General features: G+C 40.7%; 1 protein-coding gene across 1 annotated transcript in view; it reads right to left on the reverse strand.

Moving 5' to 3' along the window:
* Positions 1–12462, reverse strand: part of TOMM7 (translocase of outer mitochondrial membrane 7) — a 240656-nt gene that overhangs the window by 53659 nt on the left and 174535 nt on the right. The window contains exon 5 of the mRNA XM_065938987.1: positions 3543–3617. The gene's annotated coding sequence lies outside the window, so the exon portion shown is untranslated. The remainder of the gene's footprint in view (positions 1–3542; positions 3618–12462) is intronic.

A 12462-nucleotide genomic window follows, 5' to 3' on the forward strand; every position in this document is an offset into this window, starting at 1 on the left:
AACAGATAAAGAAAGTGAGACTCCCAGTGCTGAAGGAATTATATAATGCAGGATCAGAACTCAGATGTCCTAACGCTAAACCTCTATGCTTTCCCCCTTCCATCTCTGTGATTCTAAACCAGGTGTTTATCCAGAAGTGGAGAGGGAAATTTTTGTTAAAACCATCTACTGATATTCTTCACAACTATCAAGGTCATGGAACAACAAGAAAAGATTAAGAACCTAGCACAGACTAGAGGAGTTTACGAAGACATGACAACTAAACACAACATAGGGTCCTGTGTTGTATCTAGGGACAGAAAAAGGATGCTAGTGAAAGCAACTTATGACAAAAGTATCATGATTATGCAAAATGTTAGCACTGGGGGAAATTAGGCGAAGGATATTCCAGAATTCTCTGTACTATCTTTGTAACTTTTTTGCATCTAAAATATTCCAAAATAGAATTTATTTCTAAAAAATGCACATAATGCACCTATGTGAATGTGCCTATGTGCAGGGTTCTTGGGCTGTTTTACTGTTGAAAATCTAGTAGGTAAGAATTCTTGAGGAGATTCATCTCTCTAGATTGACCACAGCTCTCATTTATAGAGTATAATACATAGTATATATGGCTAAAAAATATTTGGGAGAGAGAGTTCTTAATCAACAGGCTAGCCATCAGATATTTCTAATCCCTGTAATTCTGTAAATAATTATCACTTTCACACTCTGTTATTTTCATTCCATCTCATCATCTACATTTTTAAAGAAATGATTATAATTTAGGATTGCCAAAAAGAAATACAGGATACCCAGTTAAATTTGAGTTTCAGGTAAACAATGAATAATTTTTCAGTATAAAAATAATTTAATAACATTTTATACAACTGAAAAGTACTTGATAATCTTAAATAACTTTTTATTTGGGTGTTCTGTGTTTTTATTTGCTAAACCAACCCTATTCTGGCTGGTCTGCACATTCTCCTTAGTCTGGAGACTTCTGGGGGGCTGGCAGGAATGCACAAAGCAATTATTAAGAGGCTTTTTGAGAAGTCCAGGAAACTAGAGTAGTGGCCTGGACATGAGGGAAAGTGAGTGGACACAGAATCTATCTTGGAGGTAGAGCCAAAAGGCTGTGGGGTAGGAAAGAAAGTGAGGTGTCAAGGATGACTCCTAGGTTTTCAACACCTGGATGGATGATGGCAGAGAAATTATGATTTCCTGTTTGTTCATTGTACAATATCTGCAGATGTGTAACTACTGAGCATATAATAATAAAATAAGAAGCAAAGTGGTTGAAACCAGGGTAAGGAATCTCTTTGTTACTGAGGACCAGAATCTTCCATCCCCACCTCCCCAAATCACCTGAGATCAGGTGGTTCTTCCCAGGAGATTGCGTGGTAAACAATCAGCCTGCCAATGCAGGAGACACAAGAGACTTGGGTTCAATCCCTGGGTTCGGACGATCCCCTGGAGTAGGAAATGGCAACCCACTTCAGTATTCCTACTTGGGAAATCCCATGGTCAGAGGACCTGGTAATCTATAGTCTATGGGGTCACGAGCAGTCAGACACAACTGAGCAACTGAGCACACTTAGAGCCAATTTATACTCTATGCTTCTCAGACAACTTTAAAGATAACTTTACTTGAGTTAAGAAAAAAAAGGAATATAAGATGTTATTCAGTAATTAGAATAAGCACTTAACTCTATTTTGGCACCATACAATAGACAGTTTCCCATTACACAGCAAGAAGCAAATGAGAGTGAGGAGAAAAGGGGTGGAGAGGAGAAAGAGCAGAGGCAGGATGGGAAAGAGAGTAAAAGAACAGAAAGAGTGGAGAATAGATGAGAGCCTGACTGGGTTTGGCTTCTAAACTGATTAATGGAGCAGTTTATTTCATTGGTTAATAAGCCCAAGGCATTTAAGGCACCAGTTAATATATTGACTAACAATAGCAGTTTACTAGTCTAAGGAGTGGGACAAGAAGGAATATTTCCTGAGCCCCTTATTAGATGCCAGGTGCTTCATATATTTTCTCAATTTTCACAACAATCCATGTTGCAGGCATGTTTACTGCTATTTTACAAAAGTTAGTAACTTGCCCAAGAACACAGAGCAAATGGTTCATAGACTTGGATTTGAATGCAGGTCTGTCATCTGCCAGAACCCCAAGCACGTAGTTTTTCTATTACATCATCTTCCTTCACATAGTTTAAAGAGTTTGAATAATATTTATAATTAACTTCTTTGTTGGCTGTTTTTTCCTTCACAGATTCTCTAATTCCAGAGATAGGCATTCTTTTTTTCCGTCTGTTCCACTGAATAGAAATAAGGTTATTGAGGACAGCAGAGAAGTATATATTTCAGAATGGTTCTGTTTGGAGAACAAAAATCTGCCTACTGACTGTGGTTGTTGCGAGGTGGGAGTTGTTGATACACATTTAGAGGGTAATACCTCTTTTTCAGGGCTTCCCCAGAGCCTCAGGGGTAAAGAATCTGCCCGCCAATGCAGGAGATGCAAGAGACACAGGTTCGGTACCTGGGTTGGGAAGATCCCCTGGAAGAGAGCATGGCAACCCACTCCAGTATTCTTGCCTGGAGAATTCCATGGACAGAGGAGCCTGGCAGGTTACAGTCCATGGGGTCACAAAGAGCCAGACATGACTGAAGAGACTGAGCATATCCGCATCTCTTTCTAAAGAAAGACTTTAAAGGAATTTTTGATTGTCTGTGGTAAGGCCTACACTAACTTGAAATGTGGAAACCTGTTTTAAAAAAACAAAAGGAGGTGAAAATCATCTTAAAAAAGAAAAAGTACTTTTCTTTAAGCCAAAAGTTGTGGATAAGTATATGGAGAAGCGTTAGATTTTTGTTAGTTGCCTTAATTAATGGATTTTTATTTTCCACTGCAATTTAGTAGCTTGGGATTTGGAGAGAAAAGCAAAGATGTGAGTGAAACAATTAGCAACAAGCCAGAACCCAAGGAAGAAAGGTAAAGAAGGACTTATGAAACGGCATAGCTGAATAGGACTGTGATATTTGAGAGCTTTACGTTTTTGTTTTGTGCTTTGTAATTCTCTTTATTATCTTCATCTTTAGTAAACTGATTAAACATGCAGTTTAGATTGTGTTAGCAGTTCCTTAGGAAATGAAGGAGAAATTGTATTCTTAGAGCAAAGCCAGGAGAGAGAAGCAGAAGCCTTCGGAAGCTGTTGCTACTCAGTAAGAAATCACTTTCCAGAATCTTTTGGAATACTCTGGAAGAGAACAGATTTCCTGCTATGGTGCAGGATGAAGTTTGAGTATTTTAATTTGCTTATAATAGGAAGAATGAGAGATCATGGGGGGTGGGGTAGGTAGGGGTCAGATTAAATGTCCGGGAAAATCCTCTTAGCACTGTGCGTCTAAGGCAGGAAATTAGATACAAGTTGAAATCCAAGAAGGTCCTGCGGTTGGGTTTCTCCCACAGAAGGAGGAGAAAAATCCCTGCATCCCTAGTCATGCAAATAATATGCAAATTAGGGCAATTACATATCTACTTAGAAAATTTTGGTTACCTCATTTTGGCTTCAGGAGGAGTTGGGACACCAAAAGGGAATGTTTGTCAACAGTCCAGAGTTGTTATATTTTTTCTGGGGGAAACAAAAGGGTAAATTTCTTATCAAGAGAATGCCAGGGTGGTAAATGAGTTTTTCAAATGCCTTAATATGTCTCTTCCACAAAGCATACCAAAGAATGATTATGAAATGGTCAAAATGTGAGCCATAGATAAAGCATAAGTGGAAATTTCTTTTTTCCTATTCATTTTACCACAGGGTACTTTCTCTCTCCTCTCTCTCCTCCTTCCCTTCCTCTCTCTCTCAACAATGTGAAAGAAAGGCCTGGATTTTCCCCTGCAGGTGATTTCTAGCCATTTCTCTAAATTCAGGCTTTGACTCTATCTCTTGGGAGTAGTATGGTGATATGTGAGGCTGAGAGCATTGAACAAGTGGACCAGCTGCTTCCACAGCTGCATCTGCGACACAGGCAGAGATGCACCTGGGATGGCTGTGGATGTTGCTGCCCTGGCAAGGGCTGAGAAGGGAATCAGGAAACTGCTGTCTCTCCAAAAACAATCTAAAATTGAGCGAAATCTGTCTTGGGTTGAATTAGAAGCCTTTTCTGAACAATAGCTGACCTGATTAGAAGTTAGGCATCTCTCTTCTTCAGCAGAAGATGGTGCAATATGTCTCCTAGCAACAGGGATAGTTTACCATTTAATAGTAGGACTGTCTCATCAAGGACACTTGTTGTGCTGCCCACAGTTCTCCCAGTAAGTACCAGAGAAGGGTCACAATCAGAACAAACTTAGCCATTGGCCTTCAGTTTCAATGCACAGTCCTAATGAGGTGATGATTCCAAGACCTGGATTAAAGTAAACTGAAGTAACCAGATTTTTCTGAGTGGTTCCCTATTTCTGTTAAAGTTCTCACCCCTGACTGTACCAGCTACTGGCTTCAAAACCTTGGTATTATCTGTGTCTTTCTTCCCTCTCTTCTGAGAGGGAAGAGGAGTCTGTCTGTCTGTCTCTCGCTCTCTTTCTGTCTCCCTTTTCGCTCTCCTTTCTCCCTAGTCTCTCTCCTTTCCTTCATTGCTTCCCTGAGTACCAGCCCCTTGTCAACATTTGTCTTTCACACTTTTCCTTTCCTTCTTTCCTACCTCTGCAACCATCCTCCAGAAGTGCTATTAGTTCCACTCTTGCCAGCTCTCATCTTTCCTTTACCTCTACTCCCAACCCTCACTCCATGTCCAGGTAGCAACTCACCCTTACTAAGGGCAGCAAATCTGGTCTTAGCTTCTAGTCTTTTCTCAAAACATTTTATTCTACGTTCATCTGCTAAATTATTTTCTCTATAATAAACAATATAATCATAACATCGCCATGCTAAAAAAAACTCTCAAGGGTTCCCCATATCCTATGAAGCAAAGTCCAAAGCTCTAAGCCTTAAATTCCAGGCCCAACATGGTCAGCTTCTGTCCATCTTTTGCAGCTGTAGCTCTCCCTATCTTCCTTTAGGCAGACATGGCTTCTGCCAAAATGCTTCTTGCCCACTTGGACCTTTTTTCAAGTTGCTTCCTCTCCTGAAAACAAATCACACTCTCCCGTTGCCCCATCACCCAATTCCTCCAACTTTACACAACCAAAGTCACCAGACCTAGCTTGGTGCAAGCTTGATTTGGTCTATGTAGCTTACCCTGAGATCCCTGGCTAATCATCTGAATCCCTACACAATTTATCCATGTAATGAGGTCACCCTAACAATAATCAACCAGGTGCTGCTGGGGGCTCTGTCCCACATGCTTATATGGACCTCAGCCTCCCATTTTAAGTTCCATTTTGCCTGTGTTTCTAGAAGCTCCCATCATGCTTCACATGTACTCACTGAACAAGGACACTTCTTCCAAGCCACCCCCCTGCTCTGCATTTTCCCCCGTCTGCTAGGCATCACTGTTCCTGCATAGCTGGGGGGCTGCAGCCTCTAGCATATTGAAGGTGAGCACCATTCTGCAAGATGCAGAAAAAACACGTGACTTCTCCTTACTGAGGACTTGGAAGTCACTCTATTAGAGAGTCCCTTCCCACCCCAAATGCTGTTGATTCCTAGTTTCCTTTGAGTCACTGTGAAACAGTTCTTTCTGCTCCCCTTCTCCTACCCCAATGTCGCCTATAAATCCAGAGGATTCAGACATTAGGTTAATATGGACAGGACATTGTACTATACATGGAACTGGCTTTTCTGCCAAGACTATAAAAATTTTCATCTGGTTAAGTATGTTACACCTGCTCTAGCTCAATGAGCCCCTAATACAAATGGATGAAGAGTGGCCTGTTCATATCTTTTCCAAAAAATGTAGCCTTAATGAGTTACTGTTATCGCTGGAAATTCATCATATCCCTCAGGTATGCTGCTGCTGCTTGGTCACTTCAGCCATGTCCGATTCTGTGCAGCCCCACGGACTACAGCCTGTCAGGCTCCCCTGTCCATGAGATTCTCTAGGGAAGAGTAGTGGAGTGGGTTGCCATGCCCTCTTCCAGGGGTTCTTCCTGACCCATGGATTGAACCTGGGTCTCAATTTGCAGGCAAATTCTTTACCACTGAGCCACCAGGGATGCCCATCTCTCAGGTATACTGGGGAAGAAAAAATGGTTAAGATGCACTAGTTACTATGAACCATACTGTCCAACAAGGGGCTTCCCAGGTGGCGCTAATGGTAAAGAACCCACCTAGCAAAGAAGGAGACATAAGACATGCGGTTTGATCCCTGGGTCAGGAAGATCCCCTGGAGGAGGGCATGGCCACCCACTCCAGTATTCTTGCCTGGAGAATCCCATGGACAGAGGAGCCTGTGGGATACAGTCCATGGGGGGACAAAGAGTCAGACAGGACTGAAGCAAGCACACACATATTGTCCAGTGTGGGGCTACTGAGCACTAGAAATGTGGCTGGTTCCAAATGAGATGTGCTGTGAGGACAAAATGCACATCAGAATTTGAAGACTTAATTCGGCATCCCATCCCCCCAAAAGTAAAGTATGTCTTTAATAACTTATAATATTGGCTACATGTTGAGATGATAAGATTGTGGATTAGGTCAAATAATGTGATTAAAATTGATCCCACCTGTTTCCTTTTACTTTCTTAATACAGATTCCAGAAAACTTAAAATTATGTATGTAGCTTGCATTTGTGGCTGGCATTAAGTTTCTATTGCACAGTGCCACTCTAGAGCAATGATTTTCTAAAACAGCAGCAGCAGCACAGAGGAACCTGTTAGAAATGCAAATCCTGGGGTCCCTCCCCAGACCTACTGGGTCAGAAACTCTGGTAGGACCCAGGAGTCTGTGTTTAACAAACTCTACAGGTAATCCTTATTCACATGGAAGTTGGAATGCCATTGCTACAGAAGGTAAGCTCTAAGGCATAGAAAGTAAGACCTGGAGCATAATAGGATCTTCACAAATTTTGTTTAACTTAATTTCTACAGTTCCTTTTAAGTTCAAAATTCTTCTGTAAGTCTATCAGTCAGAGAGAAAGTAAATAATAATATATGTTCCCAACTGTGGAGGAACAGCTTGCTAGTAATTTCAAATGCTGCCACTGCTGGTCTGAAAAAATTACAAGTCATTATATCAGGACATCTTAGACAATTCTCAACAGAAATGTAATGAATACAGTGAACATCCCAGAAGCAAGAGACAGACATGAAATCAGCATAGAGAAAAATTAAACCATGCTGACTAAATTATAATATAAAAGATATCTGGGTGCCACGTGAGAGGGGCTGGGCAAGACACTCTGCAGGGGAGTAACCCTGGCTTTTAACACCCGCCTCCCCTCACGCCCGTGCCCTGGTGGACAAGGCCTCAGTCCCTCCCGTGCAGCCACCATAAGGTCTTCCTCAGCTGTGGTCTCTGACCTGTGGTCCTTGCACATTTCACCTTGACACCTTCTGGTATCCTGGAAACCATATATTTCCTTTCTGGTGTAACATGTGCCACTATGAAGAGTCATCAGTTCAGAACACCACCACAAAAATATGCCAGGCACATGGCAAAGCAGAGCTTATTGAAGAGTGGGTGATGACTAGCATAGAGCAGAAGGGAAATTGTTGTAGCAAAACCTGCTTTCCACACCTGCTAAGTGAAAAGTGTTCAGCCCTCAGTCTCTCACTCAGTAACTGATGCTATGTTTAACACATTTAGTGGTTTTAAAAGTATCATCCCTGTACTTATTAAACAAGATCATTGGAAAAAAAAAAATTAAAAGCAAAAAAAAAAAAAAGAATGCAGAAGTTCTCTTCTCTGATTCAATTCCATCCCCAGTCTTATTTTGGATTTTAAAATATTGATATTGATACACATTTATTGCTTAGTTGCTCAGCTGTGTCTGACTCTTTGTGACTCCATGAACTGTAGCCCGCCAGGCTCCTCTGTCCATGGGATTTTCCAAGCAAAAACACTGGAGTGGGTAGCGATTCCCTTCTCCAAGGGATGGTCCCAACCCAGGGATCAAACCCGAGTCTCCTGCATTGCAGAAGGATTCTTTACCACTGAGCGATCTGGGAAGCCCCTCAATATACATACTAGTAGATATAATTTTTTTAAATGAGATCATATGTTCATCTGATTTTGCAACTTAGCTTTTTCACTGTTGGTATGTCATGGACAACCTTCAATGTCCTATATGCAGAATAACATTTTATAATTTAATAGTTGCATAGTATTCTATCAATTGTATGAACAGTTTATTTAATCATAGTATATTTCAACAACAGTGCTTGATATATAGAAAGCTGTCAAGTACTTGTTATTATTATTTATAAACATACAAATATTTTCATATGTCTCAGGCAGTAAAGAATCCAACTGCAATGCAAGAAACTCAGGTTCGATCCCTGGGTCGGGAAGATTCCCTGGAAAAGGGAATGGCAACCCACTCCAGTATTCTTGCCTGGAGAATTCCATGGACAGAACAGCGTGGCAGGCTATAGTCCATGGGGTCACAAAGAGTTGGACAAGACTGAGTGACTAACAAGTTCACTTCCTAAAACTATTTGTGTACTCTTATTTTAATGTTAAAATTTCTAGAACTATGTGTATTGAAATAATAAACTATAGCTTTAAATTATCAAGTAAACATTTTAATTTTATTTTTGTCTTTATTACTATATTCTGTTTTCTTTGGGTTAATGTTAATGCTCTCCTTCTAGCCTCCAGAAATTAAATATGTAGTTATGTTTATATTTTATCCTGTTTTCTGAAAAGTTATTTTAAAGCTATCTAAGAGAAGTATTTTAGTGTAGTTTGTCTATCAGCTTATTTAAATACATTTTAGTTTCAGCTTTTGGTTCCTTTTGATTCAAGAATTATTTAGAATAATGTTTTTATATTTCCAAACATAAGTAGTTGTGTTGTTAGTGCTAGGTTTGAGTTTTATTGCATTGTGTTTGGGAATATGGGGTGCGTGCTTCCTATTTCTCCTACCATGTGTGTCCTTAGTGTGCTGATAAGATAACACAATCCATGAATCAGAAAACATGATGCAGTACAGGACGGCTGCTGTTTATAACAAGTTTGCCATCTGGAAGAACCTCTGCACATACAGGAAACGAACTGTTGGTTGCTCCATGCTGGAATGCACACCTACTTTGCATGGTGAGCTGCTCAGCTAGAATCACAATCTCATGTTTACTGTTAATATTTGCAAACTGTGATACCAGCAAACTGCAAGGTCAACATCAGAGATGACAGCTATGACTGAAAAATTCCCACTGTATAGACTGAAGGGCAAATGAGAATCTGATGGTTTGGGGGGCCAGTTTTGATCAACCAATTTGTTACTTTTAGCTAGTAATAATATTCTCAACAGATAACCCTGCCTTATACTCTAGAACTTGATGCCAATAGACACATAGGGTATTTAAATTTTAATTAATTAAAATTAAATACTATTCAAACTTTAGTTCCTCAATTACACTAAGCATTGTGTTCAATAGTTCAATAGCCATATGTGGCCAGTAGTTGTTTTATTGGATGATGCAGAAATAACATATTTCCATCAATGCAAAATCTTCTGTTAGATAGCACAGCTTTAGAGGTAGAAAAAGATAGCGTGATGTCTCTTTTGCTTTGTTTTTAATTAATTTATTTATTTTAATTGGAGGCTAATTACTCTACAATACTGTGGTAGTTTTTGCCATATATTGACATGAATTAGCCACGGGTGTACATGTGTCCCCTCCCCGTCCCAAACCCTCCTCCCACCTCCCTCCCCATCCCATCCCTCTGGGTCGTCCCAGGGCACCTGCTTTGAGGGCCCTGTTTCACTCATCGAACCCGGACTGGTCATCTATTTCACAATTGATAATATACATGGTTCAGTGCTATTCTCTCAAATCATCCCACCTTCCCCTTCTCCCACAGAGTCCAAAAGTCTGTTCTTTACATCTGTGTCTCTTTTGCTGTCTTGCATATGGGGTTGTCGTTACCATCTTTCTAAATTCCATACATATGTGTTAATATATTGTATTGGTGTTTTTCTTTCTGACTTACTTCACTCCGTAGAACAGGCTCCAGTTTCATGTGATGGTCTTTTGATGCGTCCACTTGGCTAGGCTGCAGCCCTCAACTGTCAAACAGTAATCTAGGTAATGCTGTAAAGGTATTTAGTAAATACACTCGACATCCATAATCAGTTGACTTTTAGTGAGGGAAGTTATCCCAGACATTTTGGGTCGGCCTGATTCTAATCAGTGGGAAGGTCCTAAGAACAGACCTGACGCTTTCCTGATTAGGAAGAAATTCAGCCACTGTGCCCTTCCTCACAGTCTGCCCTACAGATTTTGGAGCTACCCTACAATCATACAAGTCAATTCCTTGCAACCCATCAGTCTCTCTCTATATATACCCACCTTCTACTGGGTCTATGTCTCTAATTCAACCCTAACTCATACAAACAGAACTCTCTCATCAACACAATCTCCAAACTGCAAACAGACATGCCCCATATTTATCTTCATGTGCTCTCCTGTCTCACAATAGAAGAAATGCCTTTTCTCCTTGAAAAAGTCAGTTTCTCCACAGCACTCTGGGTCCCATCTCCTTTTGCTTCCTCAGGGGCCTTGCTCCATTAGTTATCTCTTCACTCTTCTGTATCTTCACTGTTTCCTTTTCTACCAGATTCTCCCCCATTGGGCTCTAGTATGAGTTGAGAGCTTGCATACAGGTAGGTGGTTTATCTAGGAGTGATCTCAGGGTTGGGGACAGAGGGGCAAAACATGGGAAGAAGGAAAGGTAATACATAGATGCCTGCTTTCTTTAAACCACTTTTAAAGGTACCTGATGTTCAGCCTCATGGGTCCTTCTCCATAGACTTATGAAATATGTCTCAAAGTCATCCACCCAAGGGGAAAAAGGGAATAAAGGCATTTATCCATCAGCTCCCATTACCTGCTGGTCAATCCTGGCATATTATCTCCTGTGGATTCTGGGTTATACAGGCATGAAAACCAAAAAGTTTCCCTCAGGAGTTCCCAGCCAGAAAGTAAAGAAGCTCCAGCGTAGGAGGGGCCCAAGGCAAAGCACTGTCAAGTAAAACCTATGGGAAACAGACTGACTCTGCTTAGAGCTTACCAAGGCAGTGGCTGGGGTAAAAAATGGAGCCAAGATTTGAAGTGACACAAAAGAGGTGCCCAATACAGTTCCCTTCTGTATTGTTTAATCTCCTCATGTCCCCTCATAGTCACACTTCTTGGGAGATTTCTGTCCATATGGTATCCACTCTTTCACTTCCTACTCACAATTAATTCTACTGTAAACTGGCTCTGTCCACTCCTTTACCTCCCACACTGTTCTTCTCAAGGTCCTTAATGAACTCCATGTTGCCAAATCCAATAGAGATTTTTCAGTCTTATTTTACTCAATATCTCAGCATCATTTGACACTGTTAGCAACCACTTTCTTTGCAAAACATTCTCCTCTCTCCAATTTTTTTTTTTTTTTTTTTTTTTACCAAAGAGCATCCTCTTATTACATTATAGTTATGGGAACTGCAGGGAGATACAAATTTCAGGAAGCTTCCAGTTCAAAAACCTCCGGCTTTCACCCCATATAACAAATAGATGTGGTGGTGGTGGTACAGTTGCTAAGCCATGTTCAGCCCTTGCAACCCCATGGATTCTCGTCTGTCAGACTCCTCTATCCATTGGAATTCCCAGGCAAGCATACTGGAGGGGGTTGCCATTTCCTTCTCCAACATTATCCTCTCTTGATTTTAATGCCACCACACTGCTAGCATTTCCCTCCTAGGCTCTCCTTCTTTTTCCAAGCTTCTCCTTTCCCTAACACTGGATGTCCTCGGGGCTTCACCCTGGGGCCTCTTCTGTTCTTACTAGATACTCTCCTTCTTGGTTAACTCATAAATTCTAATAAATTTAAATATATTTTCTGTTATATATATTCCCAGATTGATTGCTCTTTCAACTGTAGACCCATATAACCAACTTGTACACAACTACACAGGGATCTTTACATGTCCAACATAGAACTCCTGATCTTTTCTTGAAAATGTGATTTCCTGCCAACCTGTGCTACTCAGTAATGGTACCAACATTTATCTAATGTAACACCAAGTTCTATTTATTCTACCATTAAAATAGCTCTCAAATCCACTCACTTCTCCCCATCTTCACTACCACTTCCTTGTCCCAGCCACTTCTCATCTGAACTCGGAAAAATCCTCCTAATGGTTTTTCTAGCACCCGTTCTTGTTCTGATTCCAACCCTTTCTCCTGATACTAGCCAAAGACATTGTCTTATAATGTCATTCAAATAATTTTACTTCCCAGCACAAAACCCTCAACAGATGTTAGGTTGTCTGTGAGCTAAAATCTAAGATTAGAAACAAGACCTACAGGGCATAGGCCTGTACATCTGGCC

Source organism: Muntiacus reevesi, chromosome 6 (genome assembly GCF_963930625.1).
Source record: "Muntiacus reevesi chromosome 6, mMunRee1.1, whole genome shotgun sequence".
NCBI classification, from domain to species: domain Eukaryota; kingdom Metazoa; phylum Chordata; class Mammalia; order Artiodactyla; family Cervidae; genus Muntiacus; species Muntiacus reevesi.